Consider the following 18,391-nt stretch of genomic DNA (forward strand, 5'->3'; position numbering starts at 1 on the left):
GCCCAAGCAAGTAGGAGGAGACCTCGACTTTAGAGGAGCCTGTATCCCGACCTGACGCACTGACAAGAGACGCTGTCATCCCTGCTCGCAGAGAATCCAGCTTCCAGTGTTCTGACTTCCTTCGCGGGGAGTTAGAGTTCGAGAACGGGAAAGAGATTCCCACCTCTCTCCTTCTCAAGGTATGGAGCTGACTAGAGCCTAGAGGGACTCTTGGCATACCAGACTATAGCATACCATACTATAGCCTACCATACTATAGAATACATCACCTACTTCTTACCTTGTACTACACTCAGGTTAGGTACACTGGGGTAGAACTAGTTAGAGAAGCATCTTATGAGTACTCGCATTTTTAGCTTATGTTATTTATGTATATGAATATATTTGTCATTGCTAAAAGATAATGCTAGCGCAGTATTATTTCTTTCTACTGCTTACGCTGTACATAATATCTCTTGCATACTGTCTTATTATTGTAACAGCTCATATCTCTTACACGAGAAACAAGACTGTTCAATAGATCCTTTTATTGAAACGCCCGTCTATTCTTTCTGTGTAACTCTGAAGAAACGAAGCATGCACGATTAGCTGAGTGAAACTGTTATCTGTTGTTTCCACGATTCTGAGAGTGTTCCGATTCTAAAGGGAAACAAAGTTGTCATGTTTATGCGGTTGCCAGAAACTACTCCCTTCTTGTTTACAAGGAGTTTCTAGTGGCCTCTGAGTTAGCTGGCACAAAGTAATTAAGTTTAATATACTCGATAGGGACATACTGACCTCAGTCTTATGCCAAATCGATAGGGTATATTATTCCAATGCGCAGAGCCTATTAGGGAAATAGGAATTACACTACAGGAGCTCCTTCAGGTAGACTTGGGCCTTGATTTCTGATGTTAGCATCCACACCCTTCCCCTGCATATAATCTTAAGTCACACTGGGCTCACAAGATACACTTCGCATCCAAGTGCCTGAAATGGTGAGATTAGCTGGCGTAGTCTCCCTCACCTTTCTCAGGTGATATGACAAACGTCTGGTCGAGCGAAGAATGTATGACCGTCAAAGAAGCGTTTAGCATCCGGTCTTGCATTGTCTGATATAGCTTGCCGAAGAAGAAAGTTCCCAAAGAAGGCTAGAACCGCCCTGGAAAGTTCAGATTGTCCTGCCGTGTTGTTTTTCCTCAGAAATATGTAATGAAAGTGCATTTAATTTATATATTTAATTTTATATATTAAGAGTACAGAATATACCAAATCTTGACGGGGAATTGAGAAGCATTCTGTCTGCAACTGATGTATTCAGAAAACTCATTGTTAGGGTATATGGTTTTTAGATCTATATTAAGTGGGCAACTTTAGAAAGTAATTCAGCAATGATGGGATTCTTTTTTAATGCTGAAAATGTAGAAAACTCGGTTTGATTAAGACTGAAGTGAGGTCCTGTTGAAATGTGTTAGTGAGGGACATTGCAGGTGAAATGTGTGTGTTAATTGAGGTTTGTATTTGTCACACATCTGTGCTGCGTTTTTACATAAGTCACACCAGTCTGTATATCTATAGTCCTCAAGATGGCAGGTCAAATAAGCAAGCCGAGACTATGGCATCACAGTCGGCTCTTGGTATTGAGGAGTCACTGAATGATACATATTACAGTGTCACAGAGGGTGGAATAGATGCTCTAATTCTGACTCACTGTTATATCTATTTTATTTTTCACATGTTCGCATTTGGGTTTGAAGGTATGAGGATAATTAAGTTATTGATGTATGTTTTATAACGGGCAAAAGGAGAAAAGTAGGGTTCAGATGTGTCATCATATCTATGAATGTGTAAAAATGGAATACATTATGGATTTTAATTTATAGTCCCTTGCTAATTGTTCATTAATTGTGAAGAGTTTTCGTATCACTAATGGCGAGTGTAAACTGAATGGTGCCTAGGTATTTGGAAAATTTAGGAGGTTAAAGTTGCACACTTACCTAGTCTGAAGAAGTAATCCAATGGGGTTTTATAGCTCTCTATAGTAAATTGTTTCATATTCACTTATAATAGACTAAAAAAAATACATAAAACATTAAAAACCATGGCTTCCAACAAAAATAAACAGACGGAATCAAATAATGAGAAAAACAATAATTATACACAAAGGAAGCGACTGGCAGTATATAACAAATACATGACGTAACGAAAATTCAATACATGTATCTTGGAATAATTAAAAGACGTAATGTTTTTTTTCATCCCATATTCGTCCATTTTAGTAAAAAAAAATTCAACACAGTGGTGGTTTGCCTTAATCAATTTTGGGTGAACAAAATTTAGGTTGCCGTACGCTCAGCACAAGAGACATGATGCTGGTATAGTACTGAAACCTTCCTGACAATAGATACAGTTAGGCCTTCACAGCACCCCTTGAGGCCAGGACAGCCATGTGCAAATAAAGGCACCATGACATTCGGTATCATTCATCCCATATTCCACCCATCTTTGATCAAAGGTCCAGGCTGGACACCCCCACCTATCTTCTGGGACACCAATGTCCACCCACGTGCTGTAAAATCTGTAATCGCTTAGGGAGCAGTTATCTCTTTCAGCAAAAGGCATGTAGAGACACCTCACCTAGTTGAATCTGGTATTGAGGTATTTCCTTATTGAATTCACCTCCATGAGTTTATTAGTAGAGTCTTGCATCTATTACTGCAGAGGTAGCACGAACTTTACTGCAAAATCAAAACATGTCTATGTGCAAATACGAAAGTAAACAAATAAGGCACAAACTGCACTAGTATGACCCATGGGGACTTTTATTGCAGGACTTGGTAAGAAATGCAGAGCTCCTCTGCCTTGCCCTCCACACATTTTGGTCCATGAACTTTGGGTGGAGTAGGAGAGCTCCTCACTTGGAAATTTGGTTGAATTGAAGTTGGGGGCAAAGTAGTTCTTTTAAGCCAAGTTATTAATAATTTCTATCTCCCAGGCAGGGCCGGACTGGGAACCCAAAGCAGCTGAGGTAATTTTGTCGGACCATCCCCCCAGAGTGGGGGAGGCGTGCAAGTTTGAAGCACTGCTGCAAGACTGGCTCTCGGTATCAAAACCACCCCCCCTCTGCTGCAAAAGTGCTGCATCCTTCCAGCCTCACGGGGAAAAGCCGGATACCCGCTACGGCCAGTCTGGCCCTGCCTCCAGGGAATCCTATTGTCATGTCAACACAGTCAAGTTTGAAGAAGGCAGGCACTGCAGTGGGAAGTAAAACAATTTTAATATGAACTTTTAAGTTCTGGGAACTGATCAGGGCTCATCTCAATGCAGAGGTCACAGCCAGAAGTTCGAGAAGCACAAATTCTTGGACTGTATCATGACCAGGGGCCGTGTTGATAAAAACATATATTAGGTGCGTGTGAAATCGGCAAACTTTGTATACAACAACATCTGGAAATTGTATGTTGAAACCACAGCTGTTTCCAGAACTTCACAATGTTTTCAAGATTTTGTCTGGAAATGGGGTGCAAGTCAGCAAAAAAGGTTGTTTGAGAGTAAAAAATCTACTTCAAAGCAACAATAAAAAACAATTGTGGGAAAAAGTTTTTTTATTTATGGAAATCTCACCCACAAATGGTACTTCTAACAGAAATATAACTTCTGCACACCGCTAATATTTTCTTGCTTAAAATAACTTACTATCTTTTTATTTGCTTGTAAAACATTCTTACCCTGATCATATTTTGTTATCCTCAGCATGAAATTTAAAAAAAAAAGGACATTTGCATATATTACATTGTTTCTGGCTTGGCTCATCAAAGAAACCCAGACGCTCCACTGCATAAGAACCCTCATACTTCCCTCAGAATTCTTACTAAGACTCCTTTGATCGTAAAAGAAAAGTAGAAATGCAAATAAGTGAAAAACGGAGGCTGTTGAGGTAATGAAGGAAGCAATCTTCTGAGTTACTTTAAATGCAAACAAGCATTTGCAATGCAAAAGGAATCGCATTTACGAGAGTTTAAGCTATTGTCATTTACAATGGCAATAGCTCAAACTCTTGTAAATGCGAGACCTATTTCACATCAAAGAAGCAGCCGCCATTGTCCTGGGCTGCTTGAAAGTGAAAGCGGGCATGGCGAGGAAAGCACGTCCTGCCTGCAGTAGGAGAAACTCATTAAAGAAAATAGTGCTTACAGACTAAATAAGACACACTGTGTCGCAACAGAAGCAAAACGGCCAGTCGCCATGGGAGGTTACAAATGCAGACAAGGCGGTACAGAGGAGGTACTAGCAAGCTTAATAACGACTCCGAAGCCAGCGTTTACGAAAGACAATGACACAAGCCAATTTAAAATATGGGCGGAGAGTGGGTGGGCTTTTAAGCCATACTTCACTACTGCATGCCTCGCAGCAGTGCACAAGCGCCCAGGCTCGATCTAAAAAGGCAGATTTATTTGTGACTATTCTCATTTTAAATTGCTGTTGGAACACATCTCTACAGTAGCTTTACAGCCAATTAGTGAACTAATCCCTAGAATGAATGCTGTGGGGTGCTTTAGCACAAGCTATCTTAAACTGACTTAGTAAACCATTTATCTTTAAAGCAAAAGCACATACAATATTTTTTTTAAATGTAAATTGGAAACGTAGGCAGTAGAGGCAATGCCTTTCACACCGTTTGTAACAGTCTGTGTTTAGCACATAGGACTATGAACTTCCATGGTATTGTCATTTCTTATTAATGGAGAATATGAATTACTTAGGAGCTGACCCTGATGTGGCAGCTGTCAAGTCATTCATAATTAAGGCTCCCTGTATTCCGTTTTTACTGATTTTTACAGATAAATAAAGACAGAAAACCATGTACTTTCATGTTTGTGTATATTTTTAAATGTGGATAAAAACGGAAATTGGGTGCTTTTTGAGTGATTCTAGATACACTTTGCCATGACTGCCAGGCCAATAACTGTGTGGATTGATAGGTAAGGGGGTTAAAAAAAGTAATTTTAGTAAAGAGGCTTAAACAGCAGTAGATATACACAAGGTGGTTTCTGAAATGTGCATACTTTCATATAAGTGCATTGATTTAACATCTGTTGGTGTTCATATCAGTGAAACCTGCCATGCATTCAAGCATGACTGCATATTTATTTGTTAAATAAATGTGGAAATCTACCAGTTTCAGCTTTATTTTTTTCACAAAACCCATATTAAATATGGATAAATACAGATAAAGTTGACAAAAATAAATACAGATGGAAATGTAAAAAAAAAGAAAAAACATAAAACCGGGAGCCCTATTCATAATCTTCATCATGGGAACAGGTGGATAGGCACACAAGGTGCTCAAAAGCGCAACCAGTTGGCTTCTACAGAGGGTCACTTGTCACCCTTGTGTGAGAGCAAAGGTGTCAATGGAACATAAACTTTGCCTTAATAATTTGCACTTTTCACATCATGAGATTGCTGCTCTTTACTGCATTCATAAAGACTTATGGATTGGAGGTGTTGGTAGCGGTCACGCAATTCAGTAGCACCTCCCGCGATTTGACAGGGTGTCGTCAACCGCCAGACTCTTTTGGAACATACATACATACATACAAACATACATGCATATGGCACTTCTGACGTCTCAAAAACAGAGAGTGCTTTTACTTCTTTGGCTTTGTTCTATCAGAAGACATTTATTACACCACAACAGTCTAGGCATTTTGGCCATGATGGACAATGGTATGTTACTCTTGCAAAATCTGACATAGAGGCCAACGGTTAAGGATGAAAAAGTTGTCACCAGCCATTTTCCCCTACTTGTGTTCACTATTTTTTTTAAATGTCAACCATTAGTTTCTTGGAGAGAACCACAAGCAACAGTGACGGCCCATGTAAGGCGTTTTACCGGGGCGGTGACGTGGCGCAGAGGAGGGGCAGGGTGGGGGGTTGCAAAATGCGGCAAACGGCCTATTTCAGGTAAGTTACGAAAAAAATTAATAGAACGAATTTCGTTGCGCGCGCTGCATCGCATTTGGTAAATGTGCTGCCAACTGTGGGTGGCCTGTATATGCTTGCATATCACGCCTTACAAAAATAGATCTTGTCAGCCCCATATACAATCAAACAAATTCATAAATAAATAAACATTAGCCACCTCAATGGACTGTATGCGTATATATTTGCATGGATGGAGGCTGGATGAAAGGTTGAATCATGAAACGCGTGCACAAATGGATGGCTCTAACGGTCCGAGACCCAAGCTGAATTTCTGTCACTGAAATGACAGAAAGACTCAAGCAATACATTGTCATTACTGAGAAAAACTGAAGAAGACACACAAAATATCTCAACTTAACCCATCCCTCAATGATGGCATGAGGTAAAAAATTAAAGTCGCATACCTGTGAGTGAACGTTTTCACATACTAAAAACATACAGTCCGTTCACATAAAATGGCAGTTTTGAGACATTCAGAGCAGTGAATGCATTACCACCTAATAAAGTTTCCCACTGACTCTTTTACTTCGTTAAGATTGAATAAATAACTGGACCCGGATGCTGGCTATGAAGCCAGGACTGGCAGACAGTGTGAAACATTACCTAACGCTCAATGGCAGCTATATTGGCAGCCACCTAACTGCCTTAAGCAGGCGGCTGTGCTTTCTGTACCTACCATCCTTTTTCAAGCATGAAAACCAGAGCAATTTTTTAAGCAGACCAGAGAGAGACAAGTAAGGCAAAGGAACAAAACCGAAAGGTTTGCCCTTGTCTGGGTGAGGAGAGCCCCTAGGCATTTGAGGGTGAACTTCTGCAGTTAACAGGCAGCATGAGAATGACCCTTTGGACATTTTTAACTGCTTTGCTCTGGCGGTCAGTTAGAAAAACCCACCACCATTGTTAAATAGCCAAATGTTTCTTCATGGCGTTGACGGTGAAGAATAGAATGGAAGAAAATAATGTTTTCTGAAAAAGGCTGGTCAGTTTATTCTTGACTGCAAAATAACGGTAGGAGAGTTCCTTAGGCAGCCTACGCTGATGCTTGTCAGATGATGCACAAATCGTGCATGGCATGGGCCAAAAGCTTACTTGCGATTAGAAAAGAAGCCACGTTGCACAGATATAGAAAAGGCAGATTGTGGGCACATTTACCTCATGAGGGTTTAGAAGAACTGAATGCAGAGCACAAATGCTCGAAAATTACATAAAGGTGAAATACAAAACTGATGACAAAATCCCCCTGTAATTAATGTGATAGGTTGAAAAGATATAGTTCACAGAAGCAATTGTAATAGAGGAATCACGACATGAAGAGTCTGAGCACATTGTCACATTTACAATAAATGATCCTCTTTTATAGGTTTATTTTTTACAGATTCAGTGAAAATGTTAACCCATCCCTTAAAAATATACAAAATTAAAAATATTTAACAGACATTATCAATGCTGAAATTATCAAACTGAGTTTATGGGATGGGTCCTCCAACGTCTTTGTATTACCTTAATACAAGCAAACACGATTATTCTCCTTAGCTCTGACAAAGGTATACATTCAGCACAGCTCTCAAAGCACACAAGAACCAGAAACATGCATTTTCAAAAGGCCACTTGTAATCAGCCCCATTCAGCAGACTCTAGCACGCACCACTCCATCATTTCTGTGACATTTGTAACTCAACCTTTAAGGAAATCTATCAGACCCTTCTGTAACACCCAATTGATTATATGGTGAACAAGGACAGAGCTGTAAGACTGTTACAGGCTGCTCTACAATTCACTCCAAACAAGCAATCAGTCTCGCATTTGTGAAAGTTAGAGCTATTGGTGTTGTAAATGACAATGTTTTTAACTTATGTTATTTTGTTAGCAGTGGAGGGATTATTTAGACAATGAGAGTTAGAGCTATTTCCGTTGTATCTGTTCATATTTTTTACTTATGTGTTATGGAGTGGAGTTGATGTATGTGATGTGCAGTGGAATTATGTGATTCCCATCCAGATATTGTGAGCATTTAAGAAGCAGAGATGTACTTTAGGATAGATGTGTTGGTGGAATGATAGATGTTTGTATGAATGCTTGAATCAATGGATACCTGTATGAATAAATGGATAGATGTCTGGGTGATTAGATGAATGAAAGGATGGTAGATGGTGCATGGGTAGGATAATTAAAGATGGTTAGTATGGACACAAAAACGTAATGTCACATTCTCTACACATTGAGAAGAGCATGTATGTAGCAGCATCAGCAATAAAACAAGCAAAAGCTCAACAAGATGGCTACAAGTCTGACTGATTGCAATAAGCAGAGAGCTACTTGCCTCAGGCTGCGATGTTCTGAGCTGCTCAGAGGCAACAGTTGACACAGTTAATTTAACGTGCTTAAAAAGAACCCACAAATGTTCTCCCAATCATTTTCTACACAAAAAAACAGAGAGCAAAGGTACATGCACAAAAAGATGTCAACGCAATTGGTCCAAGAGTGTCCCTACTTAAAGAATTGCCTGTCGGGCATTGTGGTCCACAACACAAATTTCAAATCCCCCTTGTAACTATAGTGCTTTGCTACAGCTTCATGCTATATGTACAACCAAACCACATATTCTATATCCTATATTAGAACATTGGAATGTTGGGAGCTGCATTAAAGACAATGGAGTGCTCTCTGCTTCTAGAGGCCGGTAAAGGCCCGCAGAGCAACATTCCGATGTTTTACAAAGGCTTCTCGAAGATCGAGGGGATTTAAATAAATAAATGTTTTATTTGTTAGAACATTCTGCCCTCTAGTGGCAGAATGTTCTAATAGCCTTATAGCCCTTCATAGCAGGGCTATACTGGCTATTAAAGTCCCAATCCCTTGTTAAAGACCCTCGTCTTTAACGCGGGAGCGGGCCTTTAATAGCCGGTATAGCCCACTACGGCGGGCTATAAGGCTATAATATATAATTTACATATCTGTATCCTACTAAATAAATGTATCAGAGAACATCATTCCAATTATAGATGCCATGCAATGTCCATATCAGCGATCGTCATATACTGAATATTAGGGATTCGGTCTCTATTCACTGCAACACATACTTAGAAACGTGCAACAGAGTGCAACAAGCATTGGCATAGCCAATAGGTCTCGCCATTGGGGCGGGCGAGCAACATAAGCACGTGTGAGCATGGGCAAGTGCAAAATACAGGACGGGAGGTTGAGAGGGCTCTGCAGGCAGCAAGCAGTTTCTGTGTTTTAAATAAGTTATCAGATGCCGCCAGCGGACATTCCCAGTGTTTACCAGAAGTGTGCCTTGGGATTCGACCCCCATCCCTCATTCATTCTGGAATTCCAGACCCCCTTCCGAGCAGTAGGACTGCGCCTAAGGACACCTGCATTACACCGTCTGATTCATCTGTGACTTCAAAATAACATGCCTACTGCACGCAGTTTACATTTAAAAACGTATTCATAAAAATGTGTGAATCAGGCTTGGTTGCGCTACATGGTTTCACAAGTCTTATGGGAGGCAACTTTTACTTACAGAGAGCAATGAAAAGCCTTTTGTGCTCAGCACGCTGGTGCAAGGAAGCAAGTGGTGCCTCTGGTGACCACAAGATGGGAGAGGCCATTGCGGAAAAAGAGGCTGCTTCACTTTTGATGAGACCGAGGTGACTGTCGCCTTTGCGTAGAAGAGCCTGTGGGAATGCCGGCTGGGAAACCCAAATTGGCTGGGTGTTGCTGCGCGTGAACCTGGTGCAGGCTTGGTAGAAGCGGGTGGGGGCGGGAGCTGAGCAACCAAAAAAACATTAAACAAGCTCGGCCGCGAAAGTGAAAGTGACCGCGCTGTGTTTAATTAGTAACATGAGCCAACATGGATGGATGGATGGATAGGTTTTGATATGAAGGGTGGACAGACAGAATGGTGAAAAACTGAATGATGGATGAAAGACTGAATAGACAATAGAATGTAAAGGTTAAATGGGGGACATCAGCAGGTAAATGGTAGGATGAAAGGATGAATGGATAGATCGATGGAAGAGACTAGAGATATCTTCTGGGGAGGGTGGTGATGATTTGCTTCATTTGCTTTGTGCCATAAGAGCTTTGGATAAAAGTGGGGGTATTTTCAGTTTCTTCCTACTCATGTGCTCAAAAATATATAGTATTGTGCCAAACAACAGCAACTAACAGTATGGCATTAACAAGGTGCAACTATTGCAAAAAAAGGAAATGTTAACATATCGCATTTCTCTTTCATTTTGTGTAATGAGTTAACCTGCTTTGTTTATATAAACACATTTATCATGTGTTTTGGTGTGTGCTGCAACTATAATAGAAGGCGTTAAGTATCATCATGTTAATGTTACTGGGTATTTGTAAAGCGCACGGCTACTCCCAGGAGTGTCCCGGCGCTAACAGGGGGGACCAGTGACAGAAACCCTCAGTAGTCAGACCGAAAACACCGATCATGAAAACAGCAATGTTTTTAGTTTATGACAAAAGTGCAAGAGATCATCTTCACGGCGCAACTCAATGGGTAAATTGTTCCACAGCCCAGAGGCCACTACCTGAAAGGAGCGACCTCCCAGACGGGAGCGTAGAAACCTTGGGTTCTGTAAAAAGCAGGAGGACAAGGATCGTAAATTACGAGCGGGAACATACTGCTGACATCTGTTCCTTAGATACGGAGCGCCGATATTGTGAAAGGCCTTAAAGGCCAGTACAAGTGCCTTAAAAAACACCCTCTTACTCACTGGGAGCCAATGTAGTGCTCTAAGGAGTGGGGTCGTATGTGTCCTGCGGTCGGCCATAAAGATAGCCCGGGCAGCAGCATTCTGAGCGACTTGAAGCCGGTTGATTAGATACTCAGGAAGGCCTAGGTACAGGACGTTCACGTAGTCAAGACGAGACAATATTAGAGCTTGCACAACTATCTTCCTATGAGATACAGAAAGTAAAGGAAGAAAGTTGCGCATCATCCTCAGGAGGCCAAAACAGGTGCCCGCCACCGTTTGAACCTGGGAATTCATGGACAGGTTATTATCCAATTTGACCCCCAGATTCTTAACCGTGGTAGCCAAGGTGGTCGGGCGGACATATTAGAGGGCCACCATTCTCGCCATTCTTCACCCGGCTTGCAGCCGAAGAAGATCATTTCTGATTTCTCTGAGTTACAGCATAGTTGGTTCAAATTAAACCAACTAAATACCGCTGATAGACAAAGGTTGAGCCTCTTCCCGTCCAGGACTTCGCCCTTACAGCACGTAAACAATAATTGCGTGTCATCGGCGTAGGAAACGATTCTGGCACCAAAAGGTTCGACCAGCAATGCAAGGGGGGCCATATACACATTGAACAGAGTAGGGCTCAGTATAGATCCCTGAGGGATGCCCACATTCATCAATTGAATGGGTGCCTCAAAAGGGGGGGACCAAACTGTTTGCTGACGATTAGTTAGGTAGGACCGGAACCATTGAAGGACAGTACCGCCGACACCGTACCCCCAAAGACGATCGAGAAGAAGGTCGTGTGGTACGGTATCGAAAGCTGCCGAAAGGTCAAGCAGTATCAAGACTGCTTTCCCGCCCTTATACAATGTAGCTTTAATGGATTCCGATATCTCAAGGAGAGCAGTTTCAGTGCTATAGTTGGCACGGAACCCAGATTGGCTAGGATGTAAAATGCCATTAGATTCAACAAACTCTCCGAGAACCTAATTCACATATTTCTCCAAAGTCTTAGAGAGGGCCGGGAGCAGTGAGATGGGTCTATAATTACTTGCTGTCCAAGGGTCGGCAGATAGTTTCTTTAAAAGTGGGAGGATTTTCCCCTGTTTCCAGCTATCCGGTACTATCCCTTCAGTTAATGAAAGGTTCAGCACCCGATTTACTGCCGGGTTGATCACCTCAGCTATAGAAGCAAGAATCGTTGCCGGGCAAGGGTCCACAGGAGAGCCTGATTTAAGAGAGCGCAGGATATTTAAGGATTTTTCTGGAGAGAGCGTCGGGAATTGTAACAGACATTTCTCAGTCTTAGGTGTCTGAGAGAGAAGCCACTTCGAATTCACCCGGGAATCTGAACAAACCTCTCCAAAAGAGGCTTGTATAAAAGAGATTTTAGTAAACAAATATTCCGCTATGCTCACTGTCCATTCTTCTGTCGGAGTAAAAGGATTCATTATAGCGCAAGGGGCCGTAAAATCTTTCACAATTTAAAAAAGTTCTTCGCTTTTATTACCGGCTTTCTCTATTTTTCCGTTGAGAAAGTTCTTTTTTTCCAGGCGTACGTTGCTGTAATAGGCCTTTAGTGACGTCTTATACGTTTGTTCAGCGAATGGGTTAAATTCCTTCCTCCAGCTTCTTTCTAAGCGTTTGCACAGGCTCTTTGTCTTCCTGAGATCTTCCGTAAACCAGGGAGCAGATGTTCTGCCTCCATTTGCTACCCGGGTCTGAAGAGGGGCAAGAACGTTTACGCATGATTTCAACCAGCTTTCTAAGGCGGGAACATCATGCGTAAGACTGTCCATAAGACCAAACGGATGCGCCTCAAGAAAAACTCCTATGGCTGCCGGAGTTTTAAAAGATCTAAAACTATTAGTACGCTCCACGTATCGCTTCGGAGACTGAGCAGGTGTTTTCATTATTTTAAAAGTCAGTAGATAATGATCAGACCAAACCAGGGGATGCGGCGGGGCCATTTCAATCATGTCTGATGAAAAAACCTGGTCTAGAGTTGTCCCCTTTCCTGGGTGGGAAGGGAGACGTAGGGAGTAAGATGTAGCATATTTAAAGATTCATATAGCTTCATCGAGTCCGGATCATGGGACAAATCCATGTGAATATTAAAATCTCCTAAAATTAAGCACTGTTTGTATTTAGCGACCAAAGGGGCAATGGCCGAGTTTAACACTTCAAGGAAGCTTTTAGCCTGACCAGGAGGTCGATAAACTAAAGCTCCTGCAATAGACTGATGTGGTGACAACTTTAGAAGGAAGCCAAGGCTTTCAGCGTCTTCCAGGACAAAGTTAGGTAAAATAGCACAAGTTAAAGTGTTTTTATAAATAATCGCAACTCCTCAGCCTCGTTCCTCTAAACGATCTTTCCTTAGAATAAGGTAATTAGGCGGGATGGCGTTAGCAATGGTTGTATTGGATCCTTCATGGAGCCATGTCTCTGTCAGAAACAACACGTCTGGCTTAGACTCAGAGAGGAGATCAAAAATTGGGTATTCAGGCTGTCTCATAGAGCGAGTATTAAGGTCTCTGCTAACTCGCTGATTAGTTAAGATTGACTGATCGAGGGCGTGTTCTCCCAGCGATGAAGTTTCGGCTATAGTCGTGGGGAGGGGGAGAGTCCAGTGGCACATTTCACAGCTCCAAACTCTCATAAACCCTACAGAAAGAGAGTGGGGCGGCAGTTCGCACAACTATCCAAATCTTTAAGATCCCTGCTATTATAGCTAATACGTAGGTCATTTACACAAACAGTCCTCTTACCCAAGCGACCAGCTCCCAGGTAGTCGGTCGCATCCGGGACGCGGACGGGCGCAGACGGGCTTGCCTTAGGCGTGCCTTTGGCGCGCCAGCAGCACGCCCGCTGCGCGCGTCTGCTGCGCGCTAGCGCAGCGTCCTGTTTTATCGTCTCCGTGATTGAAGGACTAGACCGCGCCTTGCCCAAGATGGCGGGTCGCAACTAAATATTTTTCCCCACTTCCTGGTTCCCTCAATCCCTGGTTCAATTCCCACACCCTCCTTGAAGTTTAGTTCACCAAATCCGATCGTTTCCTTATTAAAATGCATACATCACATCACCCCAAAGTTTTAAAAGATTTTAAAAGATATTGGCATACAAAGTTTTCCTTACAGTACTAAGAATGTGCAAAAAAGCAAGAGTGACAACGTTTCCCTTACAGTACTAAAAATGTGCAAAAAAGCAAGAGTGTTAAGAGCGCAGGATCGGCGTTAACAAAGCATAAACAGCTGAGAGAGCTAACACGGGTCCGCGCACGCTAGCGCAGCGTCCCGTTTTATCGTCTCCGTGATTGAAGGACTACACCGGCGGGTCGCAACCAAATATTTTTCCCCACTTCCTGGTTCCCTCCATCCCTGGTTGAATTCCCACACCCTCCTTGAAGTTTAGTTCACCAAATCCGATTGTTTCCTTGTTAAAATGCATACATCACATCACCCCAAAGTTTTAAAAGATAATGGCATACAACGTTTTCCTTACAGTACTAAGAATGTGCAAAAAAGCAAGAGTGACAACGTTTCCCTTACAGTACTAAAAATGTGCAAAAAAGCAAGAGTGTTAAGAGCGCAGGATCGGCGTTAACAAAGCATAAACAGCTGAGAGAGCTAACACGGGTCCGCGCACGCTAGCGCAGCGTCCCGTTTTATCGTCTCCGTGATTGAAGGACTACACCGGCGGGTCGCAACCAAATATTTTTCCCCACTTCCTGGTTCCCTCCATCCCTGGTTGAATTCCCACACCCTCCTTGAAGTTTAGTTCACCAAATCCGATTGTTTCCTTGTTAAAATGCATACATCACATCACCCCAAAGTTTTAAAAGATAATGGCATACAACGTTTCCCTTACAGTACTAAAAATGTGCAAAAAAGCAAGAGTGTAAAGAGCGCAGGATCGGCGTTAACAAAGCATAAACAGCTGAGAGAGCTAACACGGGTCATGTCTTGCTCTTAGCCCCACCCCTAGCCCCGCCCACTCACCACACCTCCAGCTCATTTTAATGAGTACCTGCACTTATTTTTTCCCATTTAAAGCACTTTCTGTATGTATATTGAAGCCCAAACACCTTGTTTGTAACTCTTCAGAAAGCAGTTACGTAAAATGTAAACAAAACTGATGCGGGGCTCCTTCACAAACCAGAAAGCAAAACCAGATCGTTACACATCAGGTACCTAATCCGTAAACCAGTGAGGAATGCACAAACAATGAACTTCTTTTTAATTCACCATCAAACTGAAATACCGTACCTCACAGGTTACAAAACCAATGTGCAACTCCTTCTTCCAGGGAGATCTGCCGAAACCTAGCACTTCCTGTTAACCACTGCAGGGCTCCAAACAGTACTGGGTGTGTGGTCTGTATTTAAACTGAAAAGCACTCTAAACAAGGGAAATCCACTTAGAAAAAAATGGAATTGTATAAATCGGTATGGACGATCACCAAGATTACAGTTAAAACAAGCAACTGCTTTAATTTGTCAAAGCAATAGGGAGCAGGTGACCGGCCGGTGTTGTGTAATATCTGGTATCCCCACGGTATCGTGTATCCCCTGCTCCTCGGCACTTTTCGGAAACGAAACTCAGCCCGGGCAGGTTCAGACAGAAGCAGCTGATCACTGCTCGGGCTGAGTTAGGGGATACACGATTCAACAGGATGCCAAACTCGGCTCTGGTGATAAATCACCTGACACTTTTGCACGAAGAGAGACAGATAGAGATACATAGAAAGAATGAATAGTAATGGAAATAGCAATTAAGTTGATAAACATTGTGAAAGCAAATAAACTATTGCTGAAGTATATCGAATCGTAACAAAATAACATGAGGGGAAGAGAATAGAAACCACGGCAGGGGTTCAAATACAGGAAAAAATAATATCAAAACGAACGAAAGATGAAAGGGTAAAGGTTAAAAAAAGGCAATGAAAAAAGCAAAGTAATAAAATGGGGAAAGAAAGTCTTTTGATTTTCATATAATGAATATGTTACAAGGTGTTAATGACAAACATATAACTTGCACAATAAGTTGAATAACAGTGCATGTTTAGTTTGACTCATACAACATACTTGACATTTTACCAGCTGCCCTATCTTTTTGTGCCCATGCTAATTAAACAAGCATTTGCAACACAATCGGTCTCATACTTTTGTGAAAGTTAAAGCTAATGGCGTTGTAAATGACAATGTTTTTTACTTATTTTTTAGGTCGAGCCTGGGCAGCGCATGCACTACTCTGTGGTATGATGTATTGGAGCACTCTCCTCCAATTTTTGCCATTGGCTTGTGTCATTGTCCTTCGTAAATGCTGGCTTCTGATTCGTTAATAGGCTTGCAAGTCCCTCCTTAGTAACGCCTTGTCTTCATTTGTAACCTCCCATGTGGACTGGCCCTTTTACTTCAGTTGTTACGCGGTACGTCTTTTTTTGTCTGTTAGCACTATTTTCTTTAATGCGTTTCTCCTACTGCAGGTACAACATGCTTTCCTGCAACGTTCAGTGCACCATGCGTGCTTTCACTTTCCGAGCAGCCAGGGATAATGGTGGCCGCTTCTTTGAATAGGTCTCGCATTTACAAGAGTTTGAACTATTGGCATTGTAAATGACGATGCCTATTATATATGTGTTAATTAGCAAAACAGATAAATAAAAGTCATTGTCATTTACAATGCCAATAGCTTAAACTCGGGCAAATGCGACACCTATTGCATTGCAAATGCTTGTCATACATGGCTCCTGGTGCACACTGGTGGCACCCATTCTGATGTTCGTTTCTCACATTGCTGGTTTTTGTACGCAGATACTGGTGCACGCTTGTGTCTCAGGCTACACAGCACACATTCTGGGACTAGTTCCCTTCCTGCCTTTGATTGTTCACGGATCCTGGTGCATGCTGGTGGCTCACAGCATACATTCTGGTGCCAGCTTCCTACGTGGCAGGTTTTTGTACAGGAATTCTGGTTCACGCTCATGTCACTCACTGCACAGCACACTCTAATGCTGGTTTTCCACATAGCAGGGCATGTTTTCCTTCACAAATCCTGGTGCGCGCTTGTGTCGCATGCTGCGCAGCACACTCTAATGCTACTTTTCCACATGTGTGGGTTTTATGCACTGATTCTGGTGCACACTCATGTCTCATGCTGCACAATACACACTAATGCTGGTTTTCCACAGGGGTATTTTTTATGCACTTATCCTGGGGCACGCTCGTGTCTCACGTAGCACTACACACATTTTGATGCTGGTTTTCATACTCGGATCCTGCTGGTGCACGCTTGTATCTCACGCATCAGAGCACATTCTTTTTTTTTTTTTTTTTTAAATCTTTTTATTAGGTATTTTAACATTTTTATATACAGGGCACAGTACGTTGTTACAGATAAAAAACAGTAAAGAAGAAAAATAGCGGCAGAGAGACATTCAGTAAAGGATAAGTACAATAGGACAAGAGAGAGATACATTCATTAATTGCGATACCTACTATCCCCCTCTCTAACGAATTACAAACTGTGCAGCTTCTAGGCAACAAGGAAAACAAAACATAAATAATAAACATAATTAGCAGGCCTGTTTACTTCATTAATCTAAATTAGAAATTCCCTTCTTTCCATCTAGTGATAGGATCCCAGATTATCCTGCCCAATTTCCTCCCTTTTTTGCCTTTCCTAGCATATATCTCCTTCTCGAGGTGATACACAAAAAGTAGTTTAGCAAGCCATTGATGATACGTGGGCGGTAAAGGATTAAGCCAAGCCGTGGCCAAGCACAATCTAAAAACTGCAGCCGCTACAAACAAAAACTCTCCCCCTGACTGTATCCCTCCTTCCTCCTCATTTATGCCTAACAAAATAATTGGGGGAGTTAACGAAAAGGCATTTATTCCTAAAACAGTCATTATAAAGTTCTCAACGTCTTTCTTCAGCATATCTAAGTGAGGGCACGTAGCAAACACATGTTCTAGGTCTGCTACATCACTTCCACATCTGAAACATTTTGTTCCTAAAGTTCCTCCCCATTGGGCTATTTTGAATGGGGTATAATACAAGCGATATACCGTTTTATAGTGCTGTGCCTGCAATGGTGCAGAGCACAGGAGCCTATGCCCCTCTTCCAGGGAAAGTTCAAAACAACCCTGACTAACACTCAGACTATCCTTCCACTTGTCGCTCCACTTTACTAGGTCATCCTGCTTTCCCTTCATTAATTCGTAATAAAATCGTTTAATCGAACAATCTTTCCCTATCCGAATCACTTCCATTACCAAATCCTTATCAAACCCCGAAGATCCACCTATTTTATTCATCAAAAAACTCCTAATTTGGAGAAACTTAAAAAAATGATTATTTTGCAAATTATACCTATTCTGGAGTTCGATGTATTGACAAATACCTGAGTCCCCCATAACATCCCCTATGCTCCTCACCCCCTTAGCTACCCACTCTGCGAACACCGAGTCAGCGAAGATCTCTTCAGGAAAATTGGGATTATCATTGAGCCTAGTATAGCGGTTGAACCTTCCCAAGCCTGCCCTTTTCCGAAATGCTTTCCAGACTGCAAATGCTGCCATGATAGTCTTAAATTTTGTGCGCTTGTAGTAGCTGGGCTCCGTGAATTTCAATAACACATTTTCAGCCTCCCTGCCCAAAACCAGACCGTATATTGCACCCGTACCTAGATCGCTACCCCCTTCAGCCTCA

The 18,391-nt window shown here is 42.1% G+C and overlaps 1 long non-coding RNA gene across 1 annotated transcript in view; it reads right to left on the reverse strand.

Moving 5' to 3' along the window:
- Nucleotides 1-15,240, reverse strand: part of LOC146832755 (uncharacterized) — a 228,974-nt gene extending 213,734 nt beyond the window's left edge. The window contains exon 1 of the long non-coding RNA XR_014961333.1: nucleotides 14,945-15,240. This is a non-coding gene — a long non-coding RNA (uncharacterized LOC146832755). The remainder of the gene's footprint in view (nucleotides 1-14,944) is intronic.
- Nucleotides 15,241-18,391: the final 3,151 nt, after the last annotated feature.

Source organism: Triturus cristatus, chromosome 5_1 (genome assembly GCF_964204655.1).
Source record: "Triturus cristatus chromosome 5_1, aTriCri1.1, whole genome shotgun sequence".
Taxonomy (NCBI): Eukaryota; Metazoa; Chordata; class Amphibia; order Caudata; family Salamandridae; genus Triturus; species Triturus cristatus.